At 42.7% G+C, this 27,628-nt stretch overlaps 1 protein-coding gene across 1 annotated transcript in view; it reads left to right on the plus strand.

Moving 5' to 3' along the window:
* Nucleotides 1–461: 461 nt before the first annotated feature.
* Nucleotides 462–27,628, plus strand: part of SI (sucrase-isomaltase) — a 511,413-nt gene continuing 484,246 nt past the window's right edge. The window contains exon 1 of the mRNA XM_073578947.1: nt 462–480. The gene's annotated coding sequence lies outside the window, so the exon portion shown is untranslated. The remainder of the gene's footprint in view (nt 481–27,628) is intronic.

Below are 27,628 nucleotides of genomic sequence, written 5' to 3' on the forward strand. Positions count from 1 at the left end.
TCCCCAAGTGATAACGGTGGCTGTAAAGAAGTAATGTTGTCCCTATTTTTTCCAAAGAAACCAGCTGTGCAAACCATAAAAGATCATTGTAATAAAAAAACTGAGAGTCAACATCTGTTGTTGCTTCCTGTCCATTGAAACAGTTTGTACATAAAACCAAATGCAGAATTTTATTAGATTATTTCGTATGTAACATTTCATAGCATAAAATCTTAGTGAATAACGAAACATTTTTTTGGCTTTTTTATTTTCTGTTCCTGTATCAATCCCAGGGTGACTTTACATAAAGCCGTAAGGTTTTACCAGGAAACACTATTTGTTAATCACAATATCTCCAATTGCTCTATAGCCAGTATGTGTTTGCTGCTTACATCACTTCCTTAGACTTTTGCTTGGGTGATTCACTGCCTTGTACAATAATCACTCCGGCAGATGTGCTGACTGTGAAGTTGCAACGTGATTTCTGGCTGTAACAAAACAGTAAGTACTTGATTAAAAATCTGTAAATCAGCTTAACACCTCTTTAGTAAGCTATGCTAACAGCACAAAGCGCCTTCACACATAGGAGCAAGCATTCATGGTCTGGTTATGGTTCAGTAATGTCTAGCACTTCTTACTTTTATATGAAAACCTAAACTTATATCATCAGCATAGTAATGGATTATGGGTCTTTTATTTAAAGGTTTCTGAAAGGTGTCTGGATGATTTTCTTGAAAGAGCATTAAAATGAGATGGGTCAGAAAATCGATGATTTTTCTTTCCCATTTTTTGAGGAGAGTCTGTAATGAATATTTTCTTTATTATCAGGAATATTGACTTCCGTCTAATATGATTTTTAAATATTGCCAATGTGCCACCAGAGTGATGAAATATCTGAACACAGTATAAATAGATTTTGTAGTATATTTTGTAGTGAGCTCTGTCAGCTGCATTGCAAAATTGCAGATATCTTTTCTATTACCAGTGCGTGGGTTTCTCAAACTTAATTTTTTTGTGTTGTACTGTACTTATCTTCAATGTCTGAATGTGGTTGTTTGACACATCCTCAAACAGATATATTCTTTTCACAATGTGTTTCTCACTGTGTTTGAAGGTAATCTTTCAGTAGGTTTTTGCTACCTCATCTTAGTGCAGCATAATGTAGGGAAAGAGACCCTGATTCAAGTGATGTGTCACTTACTTTACTGGATGCAGCAGTTGTGACACAATCAGCATTATCTCCGCTGTAGCTATAGCAATGCTACGAAAGCTGATGCCACCCATCCCACTAATTAGCAGTTTACTATGTACAATATATATTAGCAGATATCTGCTAATCAGAGCTGGGGGTGTGTTCGGCTTAGATGGTGCAAGGGCAGTTAGTCTGGCATAGAAATCTCCAGCTGATAAAACACTGATTGTATTAATACTACAGCACACAGCCTGATAAGTGACACATCACTGAAAGTGATTGCATAGCAAAGTCCTGAGTGTATAAATTGGATGTACAGTTGTGCTCAAAAGTTTCCATACCCCGGCAGTATTTTTACTTTCTTTGCCTTTTTTCAGAGAATATGAATGATAACACCAAAACTTTTTCTCCACTCATGGTTAGTAGTTGGGTGAAGCCATTTATTGTCAAACTACTGTATTTTCTCTTTTTAAATCATAATGACAACCTTCAAATGACCCTGATCAAAAGATCACATACCCCATATCCTAATACCGTGTATTGCCCCTCTAATATCAATGACAGCTTGAAGTCTTTTGTGGTAGTAATGGGTGAGGTTCTTTATTTTTTCAGATGTTAAAGCTGCCCCCTCTTCTTGGCAAAAAGCCTCCAGTTCCTGTAAATGCCTGGGCTGTCTAGCATGAACTGCGCGCTTGAGATCTCCCCAGAGTGGCTCAATAATATTGAGGTCTGGAGACTGAGATGGCCATTCCAGAACCTTCACTTTGTTCTATGGTAGCCAATGACAGGTTAACTTGGCCTTGTGCTTTCAATTGTTGTCATGTTGGAATGTCCAAGTACTTCAGCTTCTGGGCTGATAATTGCAAATTTGACTCCAGTATTTGTTGATAACATGCTGCATTCATCTTTCCTTCAACTTTGACCAAGTTTCCTGTGCCTTTGTAGCTCGACATCCCCAAAACATCAGCAATCCACCTCCATGCTTTACAACAGAAACAGCATTCCTTTCATTAGATGCCTTGTTGAACTCTGTCCAAATGTAATGTTTATGGTTGTGGCCAAAATGTTCAATTTTGGTCTCATCACTCCAAATTACTTTGTTCCAGAAGTTTTGAGTTTTGTCTCTGTGCTGTTTTGCGTATTGTAGCTTTGTGGCATTTGTGCAGTAATGACTTTCTTCTGGTGACTCGACCATGCAGCCCATCTTTCTTCAAGTGCCTTCTTTTTGGGCACCTTGAAACAGCCACACTGCTAGTTTTCAGAGAGTCCAGTATGTCAGCTGATGGGTGGGATTTTTCTTTGCATTCCGAACAATTTTCCTGGAAGTTGTGGATGTTTTACACAGTTCAACTACCTTTTCCCACAGACCCATTGACAATTCTTTTGCTTTCCCCATTACTCACGATCCAGAAACATCAGTGGCTGGATGAAAGATGCAAGAGTCTGTCTGGATCCCAGAAACTCACTCAGATTTTATGTACACACACTGATTACAAGCAAACAGGCCACAGTTAAGATGTTACATTTACTAGGCATTCAAACCCATTTCTGTCAACTTCTGTGCATGTTATCAGGCCAAAATCACTAGGGTATGTGAACTTTTGATCAGGGATATTTTGATGTTTTGGGTTGTCATTATGATTTAAAAAGAGAAAACACAGTAGTTTGACAATAAATGGCTTCACCCAACCACTAACCATGAGTGGAAAAAAAGGTTTGGTGTTATCATTAATATTCTCTGAAAAAAGGCCAAGAAAGCAAAAATTCTGCCCGGTATGTAAACTTTTGAGCACAACTGTAGAAACCCCATTATAACAAAGCAAGCAAACAAATAACTTTATTCCACCACATCAGTGTGAAAATCTAATGTGTTCACTGTAGTGATCTGAATGTAGATTTTTAGTGCGATTTATTAGGGTTTTCCCTTTTCTTTTCTGCTGCCATCATCAATTAACCTCTTTACCCCCAAGGGTGGTTTGCACATTAATGACCGTGCCAATTTTTACAATTCTGACCACTGTCTCTTTATGAGGTAATAACCCTGGAATGCTTCAGTGGATCTTGCGATTCTGAGAATGTTTTTTCGTGACACATTGTACTTCATGTTAGTGGTAAAATCTCTTCGACATAACTTGCGTCTATTTGAGTAAAAAATGGAATTTTGGTGAAAATTTTGCAATTTTCAAATTTTGAATTTGTATGCCCTTAACCCCTTTCCTACATTAGACGTACTATTCCGTCCATGTGACCTGGGACCTAAGTCCCAAGGACGGAATAGTATGTCATAACGATCAGCGGCGCCCCCCCGTGGGGAGCGCCTCTGATCGCGGCTGGGTGTCAGCTGATTATCACAGCTGACACCCGGCACTATGTGTCAGGGGCAGTCATGGACCACCCCCAGCACATTAACCCCTGGCACACTGCGATCAAACATGAGGATCAGGGAAGCATGGGCAGGGAGGGAGCTCCCTCCATGCTTCCCTGAGACCCCCGCAGCAGCATGAGGAAGCCTTCTGCAGTGCCTGTGTCTGATCACTGATCTGTCACAGCACTCTGTGATGTGTCTCCCCTGGGACAATGTAATAAAGTTAAAAAAAAGTGTAAAAATAATTTGTAAAAAAATCGTTAAATAAATAAAAAAAAAATATTCCTTAATAAATTCATTTTTTGAAAATAATAAAAAAACAATAAAAGTACACATATTTGCTATCGCTGCATCCATAATGGCCTGCTCTATAACACTGTCTCACTAGTTAACCCCTTTATTGAACCCCTTAAAAAATAAAAATAAAAACGAAGCAAAAAATAATGCTTTATCATCATACTGCCAAACAAAAAGTGCAATAAAGCGCAATTAAAAAGACATATATAAATAACCATGGTACCTCAGAAAATGTCATCTTGTCCCGCAAAAAACAAGCCATGACACAGCGTCATCAGCGAAAAAATAAAAAAGTTATAGCTCTCAGAATAAAGCGATGCAAAAATAATTATTTTTTATATAAAATTGTTTTCATTGCATAAAAGCGCCAAAACATAAAAAAAGACATAAATGAGTTATCGCTGAAACCGTACTGACCCGAAGACTAAAACTGCTTTATCAATTTTACCGCACGCAGAACGGTGTAAATGCACCCCCCCAAAAGAAATTCATGAAATGTTGGTTTTTGTTCATTCAGCGTCCCAAAACTCGGAATAAAAATTGATTAAAAAATGTCACGTGCCCGAATATGGTACCAATAGAAACATCAACTCGTCCCTTAAAAAATAAGACCTCACATGACTCAGTGGGTCAAAATATGGAAAAATTATAGCTCTCAATATGTGGTGATCCAAAAACTATTTTTACAATAAAAAGCGTCTTTTAGCATATGACAGCTGCCAAACATAAAAACCCGCCATATATAGTAAATCAAACCCCCCGTTATCACCCCCTTAGTTATGGAAAAATAATAAAATAAAAAATGTATTTATTTCCATTATTTCCTGTTAGGGTTAGGGCTTGTGTTAGGGCTAGGGCTAGGACTAGGGCTGAGATTAGGGTTACGGGTATAGGGGTTAGGGTTGGAGTTAGAATTGGGGGGTTTCCACTGTTTTGGAACATCAGGGACTTTCCAAACGTGACATGACGTCCGATCTCAATTCCAGCCAAAAAAGTCATCCCGGTCCTACTCTGATCACAAACACTGATTAGCTGCTTACTAACATGCTCGGTGCCTACACTTAGCTGAATGCTGTGGAGAGCAAAATTAACTTTATTTTCCATGACATTATTAGGTGTCAGCCACTGTGCTGTGCCAACAGCGGCTTAAATCACGCACCTGGCCCTGACTGACAGCTGGCCCTAATGCAGTACTAGAGTCAGTCGGAGCATAGGCACGGTTACAGAAGGTGCTCACTATACACAGAGCAATAGCTGAACCAGTGCCGGCGCTGCCCCAAAACCAAATGCTGCTGGGGGAATACAGCTCTTTTTCTCCTGCAGTGTTCGTCTAAGGCTGGTTTCACATTAGCGCTTGTGTGCGCAGTGTTTGATCTGCATAGATCCGCATGCGTCATATGTACATGTATTTAACATTCCTCTTGACAAAGCGGCCTGGTGTGCTGTGAAACGTGTGTCAGGGGTGTTACTGCCGGATTTCCCTTCTCCCACACTCTCCCTGGTAAGCTTTCCTGTTATATTTGGGATATTAACATTTTATATTTGACTTATTAACATATGCTGTGGGAATGCTCCCTTATATTACTTTATAGCTACCTATACGGCCTTTGGGCTTCATTACTCTGTACACATATGGAGTTTATGTTATCAGGATATGGTTACATATTGGGGTTGCTTTCCGGGAGGTGTTCCACCATTGTGGGAGGAGTTGGTGATGTTTGGGTGAATGTCACCTGCATTTTTTGATTGGAACTTTATTACTATATTATCACATGTAATCTGTAGCATTTTTGAATAAAGTTTTTGATAGTTTTTATATGCATCTTATCGCATGCTCTTGTTTTTTCTCCTGCATTTAATAGCTTGTTTGAGCTAATGCATTTGGTACTGGAGTTTAGGTTACTATTCCCCATCTCCATGGTACTATATCATGTTTATGAGGCTTTTGTTGCCATATATTTAACATGGTGTATGCAGGGACATGCGTTTGCATGCTTTTGCGTATGCATGTGCCGTTTTGCGGTGTGCAGCGGTGTCCAGCGAACGCAACATGTTGCATTTTTTGAGGCGTCAAAAATACGTCAAATATGCACAGGCATGCGCATGCGGATGAGTGTGTCAAAAAACGCATTACTGTCTATGGGAAGGCATTGGTACGCAAGGATATGTGTATGCATGCGTTCGATACGCATGCATTCTTCAAAATACATATAGAAATCCCATGAGACATGCCCATTTTTGTCTGGTATCATATCGAATGCATGCTCATAAACAAAGCAAAAGCATGCAAAAACTCATGCAAATGCATGCACACGCAGTGTTTTTTTCGATCAAGCGTAAGATGATGCGCATAAAAAACATGTGTTTTGCATGCGTTTGCGCATGCGGATGATACGCTGCGGACTCAAACGCTAATGTGAACCTAGCCTAAGTGCGGGTGCCAGGCAGGTTAGTAACGCTGCTAACCTGCAGATTAACCTCATATCTGCAAGCTCATAGCATTTGTGCTGGTGACTGGTACCTTTAGCGTCTTTCCATAGAAATCATTAGTTTTGTGTGTAAAATCCTGTTGCCAGGTTTTCCTTAATTGAGACAGGTTCACTACATGGGGCTACACTCTGAGACAACATCAGCTTTCACTGTGGTTGTATGTCTTGTCTTGCGTGCAATACTGCATGCCTTCTCTATTTGTTGTGCATGGGTTTAAACATAAGAAAAGCTCTCATGTAAATGGAATAATTAATCTGGTTAAAAAAATAAGAAAATACAGGATCTCTTGTTTTCTATTAATATCTTATGTTACTGTTTAATTTTAAATGTCATAAGAAGTTGACTTCATTGCTGATGTGACACCTTCAATGTGAATTTAACAGTCAACCCATAATATCAGTAAAAGACAACTTTAAAGTAATCAGTCCCTTGCTTGCGTTGGCTGAGTTTCTAACTTTACTTCCCTTAGGACATTAATATTTTGGCACATCAATTGTAGAAATACCAGAATTTCCAGCTGAGAAACTACTGTGTGATACTTACAATTCTTCCACTTCGGAATTTATTATTGGGATAGTAATTGTGGGAAAATAACTTGAGAAATATGTTTATGAAAAGTAAATGCTTCTTAGTTATACAGATGACAAAATGCTGTAATAATGATGCTAACAGTGATTCTTAGGTCTCGGTACTGAGGCTAAATCCCGTGTTATGTTTGGTGTATCAGAAACAATGAGTTACGAAGCTTCCTTAACTTTATTGTCAATGCAATAAAATACTAAAATACTTTGCATCTGTAACTACTAACTTGTATTTTGTATTTCAAGCAAATGTGCATATTTATTATACTTTAGCTCAACTTTGCTATTATGTTTAGTCCTTTAATATGTTCTCTGCAGTGAAATGACTTCTGGAGCAAGCAAAGAGAGAAAAGGGTCGCTGTGGGGAAAACAAATCCCCTTTAGTACCCCATAGATAAACAATTAATCACTACCTATTATTAATGCATGTACAAATAGTTTCTCCTTCCTTCTTAGAAAAGGCTAATACAATGAGCATGAAGGTGAATCAGTTATCCACTTTCTCTAACCTTTGACAATGCAAATGTGATTCTCCAATGCTAAATGACTTTATTGCACATAATGCAAAGATTTGTTTTACCTGAAACAAAATAATCTATTTATGAGTTTCACCTACATTTTTCTTCAGCTAACAATCCAATGAGCATGTACTGTACCTATCAGACTGTTACCTGATAACTCTGACTGCTCAGACTGCTCAAGATGAAAGAATTCCATCACCCCACAAAAATGTTAATAAAGCTACTTATACACATATGTAGGGGACTTCCCTGCGTACATACTGTTTCTACCTCCTTCCTCGAAAAAACTAATAAATTGGACATGAAGGTAAATCAGTTATTGACTTTATAAGACCTTTCATGCTATAAATGTAACCCTGCAATGTTATATGCATTGTGATAATAGTAATTTTGACCAAGGGTGCAAAAACCTTTACATGCCACTGTGTATATAGCTATATATATATATATATATATATATATACATATATATATATATAAAGAGAGAGAGAGAGATATACTATATATCTATATATATTGTGGGGAATAGATAGTTCAGCTGGGATCTTTGCTTTGGCACAAGCGTGTGGCTATGAAGTCACTTCAGCAGACTAGCAATATGGACACGGCATATTTATTGTGCACACTTGTTATTCAATGTTACACATGCCAAACATGAAATAAAACATCTAAGGCCGTCTGGCCACTAACTAACAGTAGCAGGCTAACTACAAAATAAACCTATATAACAGCAAACAAGTCCATGTAATCTTACTGTGTCAGCTCCCAGCTCAGCAGACGAGAGAGACTGAGAGATCCCAGCTCCTCCTGATTATATCAGCTGGACCAGTCAGGAAACCAAAACCTGGATTGAATAAGTGGAGGGGGAACTACCTGTCCTTTCCATGCTGATCACTAAGGAAACCAGGACTGGACTACAGTGAAATAAACTGGCTTCATCATCAGTACAGGGAGACATATGAAATGAAACGGGGAGAAATATACCTGTTTTCTAGTACCTCTCCCCTTGGCACCTCACACACCCCCCTCCTCTGTTCGAGCCCGTGGGGTCGGACACGACGAGTCACCAAGCAGTGCGTTCTACACAACGCATCTGCATTTCTGTGCGCTGTGCCCGCCCTGTGCTCAACGGAAAATTTAAACCCTTCTAATGCTAAGAACCAGCGTGTCACCCGTGCATTGCCTTCTTTTGCCCGGGACATCCACGTTAGGGGCGAATGGTCCGTCACTAGTCTAAACTGGTGACCTAGTAAATAATAGGGCAAGGTGCACAGGGCCCATTTCACAGCCAGGGCTTCCCGCTCAACTACACTGTAGTTCTTTTCTCCTCTCGTAAGCTTTCTGCTTAGATAGGCCACTGGGTGTTCCTTGCCATTTACTTCTTGAGACAAAACCGCGCCGAGGCCCACCCCAGAGGCGTCCGTTTGGACAATAAACTCCCGTTTAAAGTCTGGTGCAACCAACACTGGTTGGTCACAGAGGACTGTTTTCAATCGCTGAAAGGCCTCCTCTGCTTCTGCGTTCCACTTTATTGTGACAGATTTCGACCCCTTAGTAAGATCTGTGAGAGGAGCTGCGATGGTCGCAAAATGTTTGATGAACCGCCTATAATAACCAACGATCCCTAAAAAAGCTCCAACCTGTTTTTTGGTTACCGATCGTGGCCAATTTTGAATAGCGTCCACTTTATTGGCTTGAGGCTTCACGACGCCTCTCCCTATGCTATATCCCAGATAGCGAGCCTCTTCCAATCCCAACGTACATTTCTTGGGATTGGCAGTCAACCCAGCTGTTTTTAGGGAGTCTAAGATGGCTTGTACTTTTGACAAATGCGTGTCCCAGTCATCGCTAAAGATAATGATGTCGTCCAAGTACGCGGATGCATACTGGCCATTGGGTTTTAGGACAATATCCATTAGATGTTGGAAGGTGGCTGCGGCACCATGCAACCCAAATGGCATATCTCGGTACTGGAATAATCCCTGGGGCGTAACAAAGGCAGTTTTCTCTTTGGCTGATTCCGTGAGGGGAATCTGCCAATAACCTTTTGTTAAGTCAATAGTGGATATGCACCTGGCTGAACCCATTCTCTCTATCAGTTCATCGACTCTTGGCATCCGGTAGGCATCGAATTTCGATACTTCATTTACTTTCCGAAAATTGTTACAAAATCGGATAGTCCCATCGGGTTTGGGCACCAGTAAGATAGGGCTAGCTCAATCACTCCGGGACTCCTCAATGACCCCGAGCTCTAACATCTTCTTCACTTCCCGGGCAATGGCTTGTCTCCGAGCCTCCGGAATTCGATATGGTTTTAGCCGTACCCGCGCCTGTGGATCAGTAATAATGTCATGTTTAATTAGGTGAGTCCGGGCAGGAAGTTCCGAGAAAATATCTGCGTTCCTCTGTATGAACTCCCTGGTCTCTCGTTTTTGGCTTTCGGATAGCGTGTCTGCAATACCCACTTCTGGCGGAGCTACCTGGGGGTCCTTCACCTTAGAAGGTGGTGCCCCTCGAGGCCCATCCTCAAGGGCAGCTCCTGCCACCAGACTCTCCCTGTCCCGCCAGGCCTTAAGCAAGTTTATGTGGTATATTTGTTCGGGCTTTCTCTTGTCTGGTTGGTGTATTTTATAATTTACTTCACCTATTCGTTCCAGCACTTCGTATGGTCCCTGCCATTTCGCAAGAAATTTATTCTCTACAGTAGCCACCAATACCAACACCCTGTCTCCGGGTTGAAAGACTCGTGTTTTTGCCGCTCGGTTGTATACCGTGCTTTGGGCATGTTGTGCGCGCTCTAAACACTCTTTAACTATTGGCATAACTGCTGCAATTCGGTCCTGCATAAGTGTTATGTGTTCAATTACACTGCGATAAGGAGTCACCTTTTGTTCCCAAGTCTCCTTGGCAATATCTAACAGGCCTCTAGGACACCGCCCATAAAAAAACTCAAAAGGTGAAAAGCCTGTGGAGGATTGGGGTACCTCACGTATAGCGAACAGGAGGTATGGTAGTAGGGCATCGCAATCTCTCCCGTCCTTATCCACCACCCTTTTCAACATTCCCTTTAAGGTTTTGTTAAAGCGCTCCACCAAACCGTCAGTCTGAGGGTGATATACTGAGGTACGCAAATGGGAGATTTTTAGTAGTTTACATAAATCCTTAAGTATACGAGACATAAAGGGGGTCCCTTGATCCGTAAGTATCTTTTTCGGAATGCCGGTGCGGGAAAACATATTAACCAGCTCTTTTGAAATTGATTTCGCATTGGCATTCCGCAAGGGCACTGCTTCGGGATAACGCGTGGCGTAATCCAATACTACCAAAATGAACTGATGACCCCTGGCAGATTTAACTAATGGACCGACTATATCCATTGCTATCCTCTCGAAGGGCACCTCTATTATTGGTAAGGGCACTAAGGGGCTTCTAAAATGTGACATACGTGCGGTCAATTGACACGTAGGACATGACCGACAGTACTGGGTCACGTCTCCCACTAGAACCGGCCAAAAGAAACGTTGCAGAATACGGTGTTTTGTCTTTCTACCGCCAGGTGTCCTCCCAAGGGATGTTTATGTGCCAACTCCAAAACTACCTGGCGAAAGGACTTAGGTACCACTAGTTGTTCTACTACCACCCCTCGCACCTTGTCTATGTGATACAACATATCCTGCTGCATCGCCACGTGTGGGAACTCATTTTGAGCCCCTGGGTACAATGGTCTTCCCTCGGAGACCTTTATGTTTTCCCACGCCCTTGCTAGAGTAGGATCCTGGTGCTGAGCGGTCCCGATCTTACCACGGGCCACCCCAAGATCAGGCATTTCTAAAACATCCTCTAGCTGGTCTGCCTCGCCTGCATACACAGCCAGAGGAGAGTCCGCAGATTCTAGTACTTCCTCTGAGATGGGTTCTCCGTCATCTTGCTGCAATGGTTCAGGGGCTAGGTCCGGAGTACCGTCTTCAACTAGAGGGTTCATGCCACTTTTGAAGTTCTACAAGTCCCAAAATAAGGGAAAGTCTCTCCCCAGGATTACACTGTGTCCCATAGACTTTATGACTGCCGCCTGATGTCTTTTGGTCCCTACTGGCGTGGCAAGAATAATCCAGGCAGTGGGGTAGTTCTTAGTATCCCCATGGATGCAACTAATGCCCATGGTTAAGTTCGTTAGGGCGCTAGAGTCCACCAAACTGGCATGTACCAAAGTTACTTGACTGCTGGAATCCAAGACAGCATTCACACTATAACCATCAACCTCGACATGGCACACGTGTTGTTCATTTCCCGTGAGGGTCTCTGCCACACAGACTGACTGCACATATAACGAAAGACGCCTCGTAGCATTACAGTCCATTGGCTCTGTAGTCATTGGGCAGTTAGCTGCTACATGGCCAAGCCCGCGACATCGCCAACATTGTATAGGCCCTTGTCTCCTCGATGGAGATCCCAGACGAGGTCTGCTGGCTTGATGTGAGCCCGTACCACCTCCATAGTCCTTTGTAGGTCTGCTACACTTCATTGTGACGTTCTCTTCTTTTGAAGATGAAGTAGGTTTCTCAGGACTCTCCAGCGATTTCTTGGGGAGCCAGTGGGGTGCTAACTTCCCTTGGAGTAGGCTTTCAGAAGCATTGTAGCGTTCGACCATATTCACCAACTGGTCAGCGGTAGTTGGGTCACCCTGTCCAACCCACCTCTGGATCTTAGCGGGTAAGGACCGCAGGTACTTGTCTAGAACAACACGCTCCACCATCTGTGCGGACGTCAAAGCCTCTGGTTGCAGCCATTTTTTTACTAGATGGATGAGATCATGCATTTGTGAGCGGGCTGGCTGATGCTCCACAAAATTCCATAAATGCACCCTCTGTGCGCGTACATACGTGTTTACTCCCAGCCTTGCCAGGATTTCGCCTTTGAGTTTGATATAGTCCATAGCATCCGCTCCACTCAGATCATAATAGGCCTTTTGTGGATCTCCGCTTAGAAATGGAGCAACTACCTCAGCCCATCTGTCCAGTGGTAAGTGCTCACGTTCTGCAATACGTTCAAACACGGTGAGGTATGCTTCCACATCATCGTCTGCGGTCATTTTAAGCAAAGTCTTCTGTACAGCCTTCTGCGCACTAGCAGCGCTTTGTGCACTATCTCCGTCATCTCGGGGTTGCCGAACCAAGGCCTGTTTTATTGCCTCCAACTGCTCTTGCTGCATCTGGTGTTGCTGCTCCAGAGCCTTCTGAAAGCAAGTATTAGTCTGCTGTTGCTGCACATTTGCTTGCAATAACTGCTTCACTAGTTCCTCCATATTACTGGACTCTTGGCTCTTCAAAAGCGCAGAAGCTTTCAGCCAGGACATACACAGCGTTTTCTCTGCAGTCACAGTCCAGCAGCCACAAGTGCCCGCATTCGAAACACCATTTGTGGGGAATAGATAGCTCAGCTGGGATCTTTGCTTTGACACAAGCGTGTGGCTATGAAGTCACTTCAGCAGACTAGCAATATGGACACGGCATATTTATTGTGCACACTTGTTATCCAATGTTACACATGCCAAACATGAAATAAAACATCTAAGGCCGTCTGGCCACTAACTAACAATAGCAGGCTAACTACAAAATAAACCTATGTAACAGCAAACAAGTCCATGTAATCTTACTGTGTCAGCTCCCAGCTCAGCAGACGAGATAGACTGAGAGATCCCAGCTCCTCCTGATTATATCAGCTGGACCAGTCAGGAAACCAAAACCTGGATTGAATAAGTGGAGGGGGAACTACCTGTCCTTTCCATGCTGATCACTAAGGAAACCAGGACTGGATTACAGTGAAATAAACTGGCCTCATCATCAGTACAGGGAGACATATGAAATGAAACGGGGAGAAATATACCTGTTTTCTTGTACCTCTCCCCTTGGCACCTCACAATATATATATTCATGCACACATACATATATACAGTATACAGTGGGGCAAAAAAGTATTTAGTCAGTCAGCAATAGTGCAAGTTCCACCACTTAAAAAGATGAGAGGCGTCTGTAATTTACATCATAGGTAGACCTCAACTATGGGAGACAAACTGAGAAAAAAAAATCCAGAAAATCACATTGTCTGTTTTTTTTTTCATTTTATTTGCATATTATGGTGGAAAATAAGTATTTGGTCAGAAACAAAATTTCATCTCAATACTTTGTGATATATCCTTTGTTGGCAATGACAGAGGTCAAACGTTTTCTGTAAGTCTTCACAAGGTTGCCACACACTGTTGTTGGTATGTTGGCCCATTCCTCCATGCAGATCTCCTCTAGAGCAGTGATGTTTTTGGCTTTTCGCTTGGCAACACGGACTTTCAACTCCCTCCAAAGGTTTTCTATAGGGTTGAGATCTGGAGACTGGCTAGGCCACTCCAGGACCTTGAAATGCTTCTTACGAAGCCACTCCTTCGTTGCCCTGGCGGTGTGCTTTGGATCATTGTCATGTTGAAAGACCCAGCCACGTTTCATCTTCAATGCCCTTGCTGATGGAAGGAGGTTTGCACTCAAAATCTCACGATACATGGCCCCATTCATTCTTTCATGTACCCGGATCAGTCGTCCTGGCCCCTTTGCAGAGAAACAGCCCCAAAGCATGATGTTTCCACCACCATGCTTTACAGTAGGTATGGTGTTTGATGGATGCAACTCAGTATTCTTTTTCCTCCAAACACGACAAGTTGTGTTTCTACCAAACAGTTCCAGTTTGGTTTCATCAGACCAAAGGACATTCTCCCAAAACTCCTCTGGATCATCCAAATGCTCTCTAGCAAACTTCAGACGGGCCCGGACATGTACAGGCTTAAGCAGTGGGACACATCTGGCACTGCAGGATCTGAGTCCATGGTGGCGTAGTGTGTTACTTATGGTAGGCCTTGTTACATTGGTCCCAGCTCTCTGCAGTTCATTCACTAGGTCCCCCCGCATGGTTCTGGGATTTTTGCTCACCGTTCTTGTGATCATTCTGACCCCACGGGGTGGGATTTTGCGTGGAGCACAAGATCGAGGGAGATTATCAGTGGTCTTGTATGTCTTCCATTTTCTAATTATTGCTCCCACAGTTGATTTCTTCACTCCAAGCTGGTTGGCTATTGCAGATTCAGTCTTCCCAGCCTGGTGCAGAGCTACAATTTTGTTTCTGGTGTCCTTTGACAGCTCTTTGGTCTTCACCATAGTGGAGTTTGGAGTCAGACTGTTTGAGGGTGTGCACAGGTGTCTTTTTATACTGATAACAAGTTTAAACAGGTGCCATTACTACAGGTAATGAGTGGAGGAAAGAGGAGACTCTTAAAGAAGAAGTTACAGGTCTGTGAGAGCCAGAAATCTTGATTGCTTGTTTCTGACCAAATACTTATTTTCCACCATAATATGCAAATAAAATGAAAAAAAAACAGACAATGTGATTTTCTGGATTTTTTTTTCTCAGTTTGTCTCCCATAGTTGAGGTCTACCTATGATGTAAATTACAGACGCCTCTCATCTTTTTAAGTGGTGGAACTTGCACTATTGCTGACTGACTAAATACTTTTTTGCCCCACTGTATATGTATATACAGTATACCGTATTTTTCGCTTTATAAGACGCTCCGGATTATAAGACGCACCACAAATTTTGAGGAGAAAAATAAGAAAAAATATTTTTTAATAAAATGATGGTGCTTCTTACAATCCTTGCATCTTATTGCTTACCGGGGTTGATGGTTGCCGTGTAGCAGGGTTCCCTAGTCTCGCTGCTGGAGGAGGCAGGCGTGAAGTGATGCTGCAGGCCGCATTCAGGGATCAGGGGGGCTCTGATGTGCATTGCTGCTGCAGGGGTCTTGTGATGCTGCCGTGTTTCTCTGGGTGTCCAGTGGTTGCTGGCCGTTGCTGCAGGTGTCTCCGGTGCCCAGCGATGCTGCGTGTGTGCCCGGCACTGCCCGGGGCTCTGCCGACATTGTGTGACAGGCCAGAGCCCCGACATTTCCTTGGTTCTCTGTGTGTGTGTGCGGTGGTTCTGGTAAAAAATGGCCACCGGCGCTTGCGCAGATGGGATCTCGGGACCCAGCTCTCGAGAGATGAGATCTCAGCGCTGAAATCTCATCTCTCGAGAACTAGGTCCTGAGATCCCATCTGCGCAAGCGCCGGTGGCCATTTTTTACTGGAACCACCGCACACACACAGGGAACCAAGGAAATGCCGGGGCTCTGGCCTGTCGCACAATGTCGGCAGAGCCCCGGGCAGCACCGGGCACACATGCAGCACCGCTGGGCACCGGAGGCACCCGAAGCACCGGCCAGCAACCGCCGGACACCTGGACACCCCCTGATCATGGCCTATGGTAAGACATATACGCTTTGTAAGACGCACCCCCATTTTCCCCCCAAACTTGGGGGAAAAAAAGTGCATCTTACAAAGCTAAAAATACGGTATACACTCACTGGCCACTTTATTAGGTACACCATGCTAGTAACGGGTTGGACCCCCTTTTGCCTTCAGAACTGCCTCAATTCTTCGTGGCAGAGATTCATCAAGGTGCTGGAAGCATTCCTCAGAGATTTTGGACCATATTGACATGATGGCATCACACAGTTGGCGCAGATTTGTCGGCTGCACATCCCTGATGCGAATCTCCCGTTCCACCACATCCCAAAGATGCTCTATTGGATTGAGATCTGGTGACTGAGGAGGCCATTTGAGTACAGTGAACTCATTGTCATGTTCAAGAAACCAATCTGAGATGAATCGAGCTTTATGACATGGCGCATTATCCTGCTGAAAGTAGCCATCAGATGCCTGTTCTTAGCTGAGAGGAGTGGTACCCAGTGTGGTCTTCTGCTGCTGTAGCCCATCTGCCTCAAAGTTCGACGCACTGTGCGTTCAGAGATGCTCTTCTGCCTACCTTGGTTGTAACGGGTGGCAATTTGAGTCACTGTTGCCTTTCTATCAGCTCGAACCAGTCTGCCCATTCTCCTCTGACCTCTGGCATCAACAAGGCATTTCCGGCCACAGAACTGCCGCTCACTGGATTTTTTTTCTTTTTCGGACCATTCTCTGTAAACCCTAGAGATGGTTGTGCGTGAAAATCCCAGTAGATCAGCAGTTTCTGAAATACTCAGACCAGCCCTTCTGGCACCAACAATCATGCCACGTTCAAAGGCACTCAAATCACCTTTCTTCCCCATACTGATGCTCGGTTTGAACTGCAGGAGATTGTCTTGACCATGTCTACATGCCTAAATGCACTGAGTTGCCGCCATGTGATTGGCTGATTAGAAATTAAGTCTTAACACACAGTTGGACAGGTGTACCTAATAAAGTGGCCAGTGAGTGTATATATATATATATATATATATATATATATATATACACTATATATATATATATCCAGTGGCATATATACTGTATATACAGCTCAGGCAAAAATTAAGGGATCACTTTCAAATGTTCAGTTTGTTTGATTTTTCTCTTTCTAGTTATATTTTTGAGTAAAATGTAAATTGTTCTTTTAGTCTATAAACTACCAAATTTCCAAGCAATAAATTTTGTATTTTTTTTCTGACAAAGAAAAATGGTAAAGTTTTTTAAAAATAACCAGTGCTTTCAGATCTCAAATAATGCAAAGAAAACATGTTCATAATCTTTTAGTAACAACGATACTCATGTTTTAACTCAGGAAGAATTCTGAAATCAATATTTTGTGGAATAACCATGATTTTTAAAATCAGCTTTGATGGGTCTTGGCATACGTGTCACCAGTCTTTCACACTGCTTCTGGCACAAAAATTTAAGTAGTTCTTCTTTGTTTGATAGCTTGTGACTATCCATCATCCCCTTGATAACATTCCAGCGATTTTCAATGGGGTTCAGGTCTGGAGAATGGGCTGCCCATGACAGGGTTTTGATGTGGTGGTCTCTCAATTTTTGACAGAGCTGTATATATATATGTATAGATATATATACCGAGTGAGTGGCATGAAAAAGTTTGTGCGTTCTTGGTCAAAATTAATGTTATTATGAACAGATAAGCAAGTTGGAGACTAAATGATTTTGAACTGCTTTCTGCCAGTTGACTACACCGTCCATGTGACCCAGCACAATTTGACCATGGATGCTATAGTACAACACAACGATCGGCACACGGGTGGTGTGCGGCCGATTGCAGTCGGGTGTCAGCTGATTCTCACAGCTGACACCCGGCACTAAGTGCCAGGAGTGGGCACAGACCACTCCAAGCACTTTAAACGCCTAAATACTGTGATCAAACATGATTGCAGCATTCTGGGAGCAGGCAGAGGGCTGACAGCCCCTCTGCCTTTGGATCGGAGACTCCGCGGCATGGTGCAGGGTCCCGACCGCTGCCATGGTAACTTAATGTTGTCATGACAACATCCAGCTTATCAGAGCTAAGAAACTTCCTGTCGTGAGCAGTGCATGTCAGGAAGTCTCTCAGATCAGTGTGTACTGAGTGCAGCACTGACAGCTTCTGTAGCATGCAGATGCTGCTTCATCTGCATGCTATAGAAGCGATCATCCTGCAAAAAAAGAGTGTCCTATAGTGGGAAAAAGTGTAAAACTGAGAATAAAGTAAAAAAAAAATTAAAATAATTGTAAAAATATTTTTTAAAAATAATAATAAAAAAATCAATATTTATTCTATCACTTAATAAATATTTGAATGAAAAAAATGTAAACAATAAAAGTACACAAATAAAGATTATTATTATTATTTTAAGTACACGTATTTTGTATCGTCACATCCATAATGAGCAGACCTATAAAACTGACCCACTAGTTAACCCCTTTAGTGAACAACATAAAAAAGGCAAAAAAAATGCTTTATCATCATACCGCCGAACACAAAGTAAAATCATAGAATCATAGAATCGTAGAGTTGGAAGGGACCTCCTGGGCCATCTGGTCCAACCCCCTACTCAAAGCAGGATTCGCTAAATCATCCCAGTCAGATGTCTGTCCAGCCTCTGTTTGAAGACTTCCATTGAAGGAGAACTCACCACTTCTCTTGGCAGCTTGTTCCACTCATTGATCACTCTGTCAAAAAGTTTTTTCTAATATCTAATCTGTGTCTCCTCATGTGGACGTATATCCACATAATGAGTGAGAAAAAAATGTCCATACAACCATACAAATGAGTATAATATGGAACAATCTCACCCGTGTGTGAAGATGACATTGGCTGTCAGATCCCATCCCAATACAGCAGAAGTTCATCAGGAGAGATGGGGTGCACTTACCCTATTAAACCATGTAGAGGCTGGCATGTCCTAGACCCCAGAATTCCCACCCTAACAAGGGCAGTCTACATCTGACCCTCACAATAACAGCCCTTCCATCCATTGGGATGCACAGGGAAAGTACAGGGCCACTATTGTGAGGATCAGATCTCAACTGCCCTTATTAGAGCAGGAGCTCTGGGGTCTAGGATATGCCATCCTCTGCAGGGTTTCATAGGGCAAGTGTAAAGAGAAAAAATGGCACCATTTTCCGAGACCTATTTAGTCTCTATTTTTTTGTGATCTGGGACTGGGTGAAGGCTTATTCTTTGCATGATGAGCAGACATTTTTATTGAAACCATTTTGGTGTAGAATAGATACAATATTTTGTTCGCCCGTTATTGCATTTTATAGCTTTGTAGCATTAATTCTGGCGTTTTTATTTTTATTTTATATTGATGGATCGGGAGAATCTGAACATAGCAATACCAAATATGTGTATATTTGAATTTTTTATTGTTTTATTTTGAATGGGGCAAAATTGGGGTGATTTGAAGCTTCATATATATTTTTTATTTTTTTTATATTTTTGAAAACTTTTTTTTACTTCTTGCATGCTTCAATAGTCTCCATGGGGGACTAGAAGCTGCAGTACTTTGAGCACCTCTGCTACACAAAGGCGATGATCAGATCTCCTGTGTAGCACAAATGATCACTTGCTATGAGCATGTCTGTGGGGCGGTGCTCATAGCAATCTGACAATGACAACCATAGAAGGCTGGTGCAGATTTCTGGTTGTCATGCCGGTCCATCGGTGACCCGCGATCATGTGACAGGGTCACCGATGGGCAGGATTAGTGATGCGCTTCCTATAAGCATGAGTTAAATGACAGTGGAATTTAACTAGTTAACAGTAGAGTTGCATGAAACAGGTCGGCCAGATTCATAAGTCGCCAACTTATGGCAAAGTCGGGTTTCGCCGACCGAAACCCGACCACAGCGTGAAGTCGGCCATGCGGTCGGCAAAACGAGCGCCAAGGTCAGATTTCCCAGAATGCTTGCACGTGAATTTTTTCAGCCACTGAGCAAGGACGTACACTGTGGACAACGAGATGACATGTGCAGCGTCCGGGGAGAGAGAGAGAGATTTTGCACACTTTAAAAAAGCAGTCCGGCATGTAGGTGTGTTTTCTGTCCTCCACTCCCTGCCGGCTTTGCTTCCACATTGACTTGCATTGGGTTTCGTGTTTCAGTCGGACCTTCAACTTTTCCCGATAGTCAGCCGATTTCGTTCGACTCGACTTTTGAGAAAATCGGGTTTCATGAAACCCGACTCAACCCTAAAAAAGGCAAAGTCACTCATCTCTAGTTAACAGTTTCCATTTGCAACTAGATTTCACCAGTGGCTGTTGGTTCCAGGTCATGTGCCCGGAAAGGTCTGGGCTCAGCACTGGAGATTGCACCAAACAGAGGGAGTCCGACATATGTGTACTTTTTCGCCACATGTCAGAAAGTGGTTATTCGTAACATTTTAGTGTATTTACTTACACCCACAATTTGTAATATCCAGCAAGTAAGATATAAATCAGGACCTCTTGAAGTCCATATTAGATGACAATTGTAATCTACAAATAAATTAATATTCAAATGTCCTGCAAACTCAAGATACTTCTTAGGCTGGAGTCACACACGACGTATAAAAAATCGGTCCGTTTTTCATGGCGGAGAATTGCACAAATGTTTCATGACCAGTGATCTGTATGTCATCCATGTGCAATGCGAGGATGCGATTTTCTCGCATATCAAGCATTCGTGTGACATCCGTGTGACATCCGTATGGCGAGATTTTCTCCCCGGCTTGCAAATGGACATATGGATCCCAATGACAGGTTAAAATGGAAAAGAAAGAATAGATATATACACATAGAATACATATATGCACTGCTCAAAAAAATAAAGGGAACACTTAAACAACAGAATATAACTCCAAGTTAATCAAACTTCTGTGAAATCAAACTGTCCACTTAGGAAGCAACACTGATTGACAATCAATTTCACATGCTGTTGTGCAAATGGAATAGACAACAGACGTAAATTATTGGCAATTATCAAGACACACTCAATAAAGGAGTGGTTCTGCAGGTGGGAATCACAGACTACATCTCAGTACCAATGCTTTCTGGCTGATGTTTTGGTCACTTTTGAATGTTGGTTGTGCTTTCACACTCATGGTGGCATGAGACGGACTCTACAACCCACACAAGTGGCACAGGTAGTGCTGCTCATCCAGGATGGCACATCAATGCTATCTGTGGCAAGAAGGTTTGCTGTGTCTGTCAGTGTAGTGTCCAGAGGCTGGAGGCGCTACCAGGAGACAGGCCAGTACACCAGGAGACGTGGAGGGGCCGTAGGAGGGAAACAACCCAGCAGCAGGACCACTACCTCAGCCTTTGTGCAAGGAGGAACAGCAGGAGAACTGCCAGAGCCCTGCAAAATGACCTCAAGCAGGCCACAAATGTGCATGTGTCTGCACAAATGGTTAGAAACCGACTCCATGAGGATGGTCTGAGTGCCCAACATCCACAGATGGGGGTTGTGCTCACAGCCCAACACCGTGCAGGACACTTGGCATTTGCCACAGAATACCAGGATTGGCAAATTCGCCACTGGCACCCTGTGCTCTTCACAGATTAAAGCAGTTTCACACTGAGCACATGTGACTGACGTGACAGAGTTTGGAGAAGCCATGGAGAGCAATCTGCTGCCTGCAACATCCATCAGCATGACCGGTTTGGCAGTGGGTCAGTAATGATGTGGAGTGGCATTTCTTTGGAGGGCCGCACAACCCTCCATGTGCTCGCCAGAGGTAGCCTGACTACCATTAGGTACCGAGATATCCTCAGACCCCTTGTGAGATCATATGCTGGTGTGGTTGGCCCTGGGTTCCTCCTAATGCAGGACAATGCCAGACCTCATGTGGATAGAGTGTGTCAGCAGTTCCTGCAAGATGAAGGCATTGAAGCTATGGACTGGCCCACCCGTTCCCCAGACCTGATTCCGATTGAGCACATCTGGGATATCATGTCTCGCTCCATCCACCAACGTCACGTTGCACCACAGACTGTCCAGGAGTTGGTGGATGCTTTAGTCCAGGCCTGGGAGGAGATCCCTCATGACAACATCCACCGACTCATGCCCAGTTGTCGTAGGGAAGTCAAACAGGCATGTGGAGGCCACACACACTACTGAGCATGATTACCTTGTCTTGAGGCATTTACACTGAAGTTGGATCATCCTGTAATTTGATTTTCCACTTTGATTTTGAGTATCTACCCTCTACTCCTCTTTGGTCAGACCTCATCTGGAATATTGTGTCCAGTTTTGGGCACCACATTTTAAAAAAGACATTAACAAACTGGAGCAAGTTCAGAAAAGAGCGACCAGAATGGTGACCGGTCTGAAAACCCTGTCTTATGAGGAAAGGTTGCAGGATTTGGGAATGTTTAGTTTGCAAAAGAGAAGACTGAGAGGAGACTTAATAGCTGTCTACAAATATCAATGATTTAGATGAAGGAATTGAGGGTAAACTGATTAAATTTGCTGATGACACAAAGCTAGGAGGGATAGCTAATACTAGAGAAGAGAGAGAGAAGATTCAAAAATATATAAATAAATTGGAGCAGTGGGCAGCAACTAACAGAATGGTTTTTAACAGGGAAAAATGCAAAGTACTACATCTAGGCAATAAAAATGAAAAAAGCATATACAGAATAGGAGGAATAGTGCTAAGAAACAGCTCATGTGAAAAAGACTTGGCTATACTAATAGATCACAGACTGAATATGAGTCAACAGTGTGATGCAGCAGCAAAAAAGGCAAATACAACTCTAGGATGTATTAACAGAAGCATACTGTCTAGATCACGTGAAGTCATTATTGCCCTCTACTCCTCTTTGGTCAGACTTCATCTGGAATACTGTGTACAGTTTTGGGCGCCACATTTTAAAAAAGACATCAACAAACTGGAGCAAGTTCAGAAAAGAGCGACCAGAATGGTGACCGGTCTGAAAACCCTGTCTTATGAGGAAAGGTTGGAGGATTTGAGAATGTTTATTTTGCAAAAGAGAAGACTGAGAGGAGACTTAATAGCTGTCTACAAATATCTCAAGGGCTGTCACATTGTAGAAGGATCATCTTTATTCTCATTTTCACAAGCAAAGACTAGAAGCAATGGGATGAAACTGAATGGGAGGAGACACAGAAAACTTAGCTTTTGAGGAGCAGGAATCAGACTGGTCTCCTAGAATCCCTCAGAGAGATCACCAGCAAGGCAGAAGGGTGTCGGCTGCCTTATATCCAGTCAGCAATTCCAGTCACCCAGTCATCACCATCCTGCACAGGTGCTTGGTAATCAGCCTCACTACCTTCCTTCACCAGAAGAGGGAGTTCATCAGACCTCAATGGTGAAGGGGAAAATTAACTCCCTACAGTACCTCCCCCTTGAGGAGGGGTCACCGAACCCTCATCCACGCCACCAGGGCGATCAGGGTGAGCCCGATGAAAGGCACGCACCAATCTTTTGGCATGAATATCAGAGGCAGAGACCCAGGAATTATCCTCCTGACCTTAACCCTTCCACCTAACCAAATGCTGGAGTCTCCGTCTAGCCAGATGGGAATCCAGTATCTTCTCTATCTCATATTCCATGTTACCTTCAACCAATATAGGGTCCGGAGGTGCCACCCCAGGAACAACTGGTTCAACAAACCTCTTCAACAAGGACTTATGAAACACATTATGGATTTTAAATGTGACAGGAAGAGCCAAACGAAAAGAGACCGGATTAATAATCTCCACAATCATGTAAGGTCCAATAAATCTAGGCTTAAACTTAGGAGAAGCCACCTTCATAGCAAATGCAAGCTTGTGTCCCTGTTGGAGGAAAAGTTGCAAAATCTCGAAGAGAGGTTAGCTACGTTGAAGATCATTAAGGAAGGTGAAGAGTTCTTGGACAGAGCAGAATTATCTCTTCATGTTACAGAAAGAGAAGAAATTCGAAGTGCACCTGAAGAAACAGAGGAATGGAGACATGTGACCCAGAGAAGCAGGAGGATCAGGAGGCAGTCAGCACCCATACTGCTCAGAAACCAGTACCAGGCTCTCACGCAGGAAAACAATGAAGAAATACATCAGGATAAGACTTTGCCAACAAGCAGCAACCTTGTACGCCTTCAGAGTCCTCCTGGATGGAGAAAGAAAAATGTTGTGAAGAAGAAACGGAGAGTGGTGGTCATGGGGGATTCCCTGTTGAGAGGAACTGAGGCCGCTATCTGCAGACCGGATATAACTTCAAGAGAAATGTGTTGTCTTCCAGGTGCAAAAATTAAAGATGTGTCTGACAGGATATCAGGACTCTTCAGACCTACAGATGACTACCCATTCCTGCTACTACATGTGGGGACAAATGACACTGCAAGAAACGACCTGGAAACCATCTGCAGAGACTTTGAAGACTTAGGCAAGAAAGTGAAAGAACTGGGAGCGCAGGTGGTCTTCTCTTCCATCCTCCCAGTGGATGGCCATGGAACAAGGAGGTGGAATAAGATTCTGCAGGTGAACAACTGGCTACGTCGATGGTGCCGTCAGCAACGATTTGGATTCCTGGATCACGGAGTGAACTACTTATACGATGGACTACTTGCTAGAGATGGGGTGCACCTTACGAAGACTGGTAAGCATGTATTTGGAAGTCGCCTTGCTACACTTGTAAGGAGAGCTTTAAACTAGAACAACATGGGAAGGGAAGCAAAAGACCAGAAAAAGCCATACACCTGACAAATGCTATTGAGAACTCTGCTATTAGAAGTGGAAAGGAAGAACAAAGACGAAAGAATCTAATTAATAAAAATATTGGAGAAAGAGAAACCAATCACAAACTAAAATGTTTCTATACTAATGCACAAAGCATGGGCAACAAACAAGGAGAATTGGAACTACTAACACAGGAAAAGAAATATGATGTCATTGGAATCACTGAAACTTGGTGGGACAATACACATGATTGGAATACAAGACTAGAAGGATACAACTTATTTGCAAGAAACAGACTTGATAAACGAGGAGGGGGTGTCGCATTGTATGTTAGAAACGCGTATATCTGCACAGAGATTGAAGCTTCAGAGACTGGGAGTTCTGTGGAAACTGTTTGGGTAAGAATACAAGGACAGAACAATGGAAAGGACACCATTGTAGGCATTTACTACAGGCCGCCTGTGCAAGCTGAAGCTATGGATGAACTCTTTATGCATCAAATGGCCAAGTTCTCCAAAAAATATGACATAGTTGTCATGGGAGATTTCAACTATCCAGACATTTGTTGGGAATCTCTCTCAGGCAAAACTAACAGGTCAAGGAAATTCTTATCCTCTCTTGCTGACAACTTTATCTTCCAAAAGGTAAGGGAGAAAACAAGGGGAACTGCTACCTTGGATCTAATCCTTATAAACAGGGAGGAAATGGTTGAGGAGGTAAAAGTGGCTGGGACCCTAGGAGGTAGCGACCATGCTATTTTAGAATTTTGGATAACTAGAGGCGGAAGACCTGTGAAGACTCAGACGTCAAGGTTAGATTTCAGAAAGGCAGATTTTAAGGGATTCAGAAAGAGAATTGGAGGGATCCAATGGCTGGATATCCTTAAAGACAAAAATGTCCAGGAAGGATGGGAAATCTTGAAAAATGAAATTCTCAAAGCACAGTTGTTAACAATTCCGAAAAGAGGGAAGAATAGGAAGCAGTTAAGGAAACCAGGATGGATGAACACAGAACTTAAGCACATGCTAAAAAGGAAGAAAAAAATGTTTATAAAATGGAAAGAGGGAGGCATATCTAAAGAAGAATATAATGCTGTCTGCAGAACCTGCAGGGCACAAATCAGATTAGCTAAAGCTGAAAATGAATTGAGGCTTGCAAGAGATGTCAAAAGCAATAATAAAGGATTTTGGGGATATGTCAAAAGTAAAAGAAAAGTCAAAGATGCTATAGGATTTTTACAGGATGAAAATGATGAAATGGTAAGACAGGATGTTGAGAAGGCTGAACTTTTAAATTCCTATTTTGCATCTGTTTTCTCTCAGAAAGGAAATGTAACATCAACTGTTATTCACTGTCCTATTAAGGGAATAGAAGAATCCAGGATATCTATAAACAGAAAGATAGTGAGGAAACACTTAGCTAGCCTAAATGAATTCAAGTCTCCAGGTCCAGATGAATTACACCCCAGAGTACTGAAGGAGATAGCAGAAGAAATTTTTGAACCCCTCTCTATAATCTTTGAAAATTCTTGGAGAACAGGAGAAGTGCCAGAAGACTGGAGAAGAGCAAATGTTGTTCCTATCTTCAAAAAGGGGAAGAAGGTGGACCCAGGTAACTATAGGCCGGTGAGTCTGACTTCTATACCAGGAAAGATCTTTGAACAAATTATTAAACAACATGTATGTCAATACCTGGATAAGAATGAAGTGATTAAACAGAGTCAGCATGGGTTTGTAACTAATAAGTCATGTCAGACTAACTTAATTTCCTTCTATGACGGTATCACTGATTGGGTGGATCAAGGAAATGCTGTAGATATAGTATATCTTGACTTCAGCAAAGCATTTGACAAAGTCTCTCATACAATCCTTATTGAAAAAATGATTAAGTATGGAATGGACAAGGCAACTGTTAGGTGGATTCATAACTGGCTTAGTGATCGGACCCAAAGAGTGGTCGTAAATGGCTGCACATCCAGTTGGAAGAATGTCTCAAGTGGGGTACCACAGGGCTCTGTCCTGGGCCCTGTATTGTTCAACATCTTTATCAACGATTTAGATGAAGGAATTGAGGGTAAACTGATTAAATTTGCTGATGACACAAAGCTAGGAGGGATAGCTAATACTAGAGAAGAGAGAGAGAGGATTCAAAAAGATTTAAATAAACTGGAGAAGTGGGCAGCAACTAACAGAATGGTTTTTAACAGGGAGAAATGCAAAGTACTACATCTGGGCAATAAAAATGGAAAAAGCATATATAGAATGGGAGGAATAGGGCTAAGTGACAGCACATGTGAAAAAGACTTGGGTATACTAATAGATCACAGACTGAATATGAGTCAACAGTGTGATGCAGCAGCAAAAAAGGCAAATGCAATTCTAGGATGTATTAACAGAAGCATACAGTCTAGATCACGTGAAGTCATTATTTCCCTCTACTCCTCTTTGGTCAGACCTCATCTGGAATATTGTGTCCAGTTTTGGGCACCACATTTTAAAAAAGACATCAACAAACTGGAGCAAGTTCAGAAAAGAGCGACCAGAATGGTGACCGGTCTGCAAACCCTGTCTTATGAGGAAAGGTTGCAGGATTTGGGAATGTTTAGTTTGCAAAAGAGAAGACTGAGAGGAGACTTAATAGCTGTCTACAAATATCTAAAGGGCTGTCACATTGTAGAAGGATCAACTTTATTCTCATTTGCACAAGGAAAGACTAGAAGCAATGGGATGAAACTGAATGGGAGGAGACACAGATTAGATATTAGAAAAAACTTTTTGACAGTTAGAGTGATCAATGAGTGGAACAGGCTGCCACGAGAAGTGGTGAGTTCTCCTTCAATGGAAGTCTTCAAACAGAGGCTGGACAGACATCTGACTGGGATGATTTAGCGAATCCTGCTTTGAGCAGGGGGTTGGACCAGATGGCCCAGGAGGTCCCTTCCAACTCTACGATTCTATGATTCTATGATTCTATGATTCTAATATTTTTTGATGATAACCAAACCATATCACCAACCTAAAACTGGGGACCAATGGTCCTATGTCGGTTGGAAAACCGCTGGGCCTTTTCCTGGGAAAGAGATAACTTATCCACTACTTGGTCCCAGAACTGGTGCATTCTCTCTACCACAGTGTCAACACCTGGGCAGGCCGAAGGCTC

This window comes from Dendrobates tinctorius, unplaced genomic scaffold (genome assembly GCF_039654945.1).
Source record: "Dendrobates tinctorius isolate UK_male_01 unplaced genomic scaffold, ASM3965494v1 ptg000060l, whole genome shotgun sequence".
Taxonomy (NCBI): Eukaryota; Metazoa; Chordata; class Amphibia; order Anura; family Dendrobatidae; genus Dendrobates; species Dendrobates tinctorius.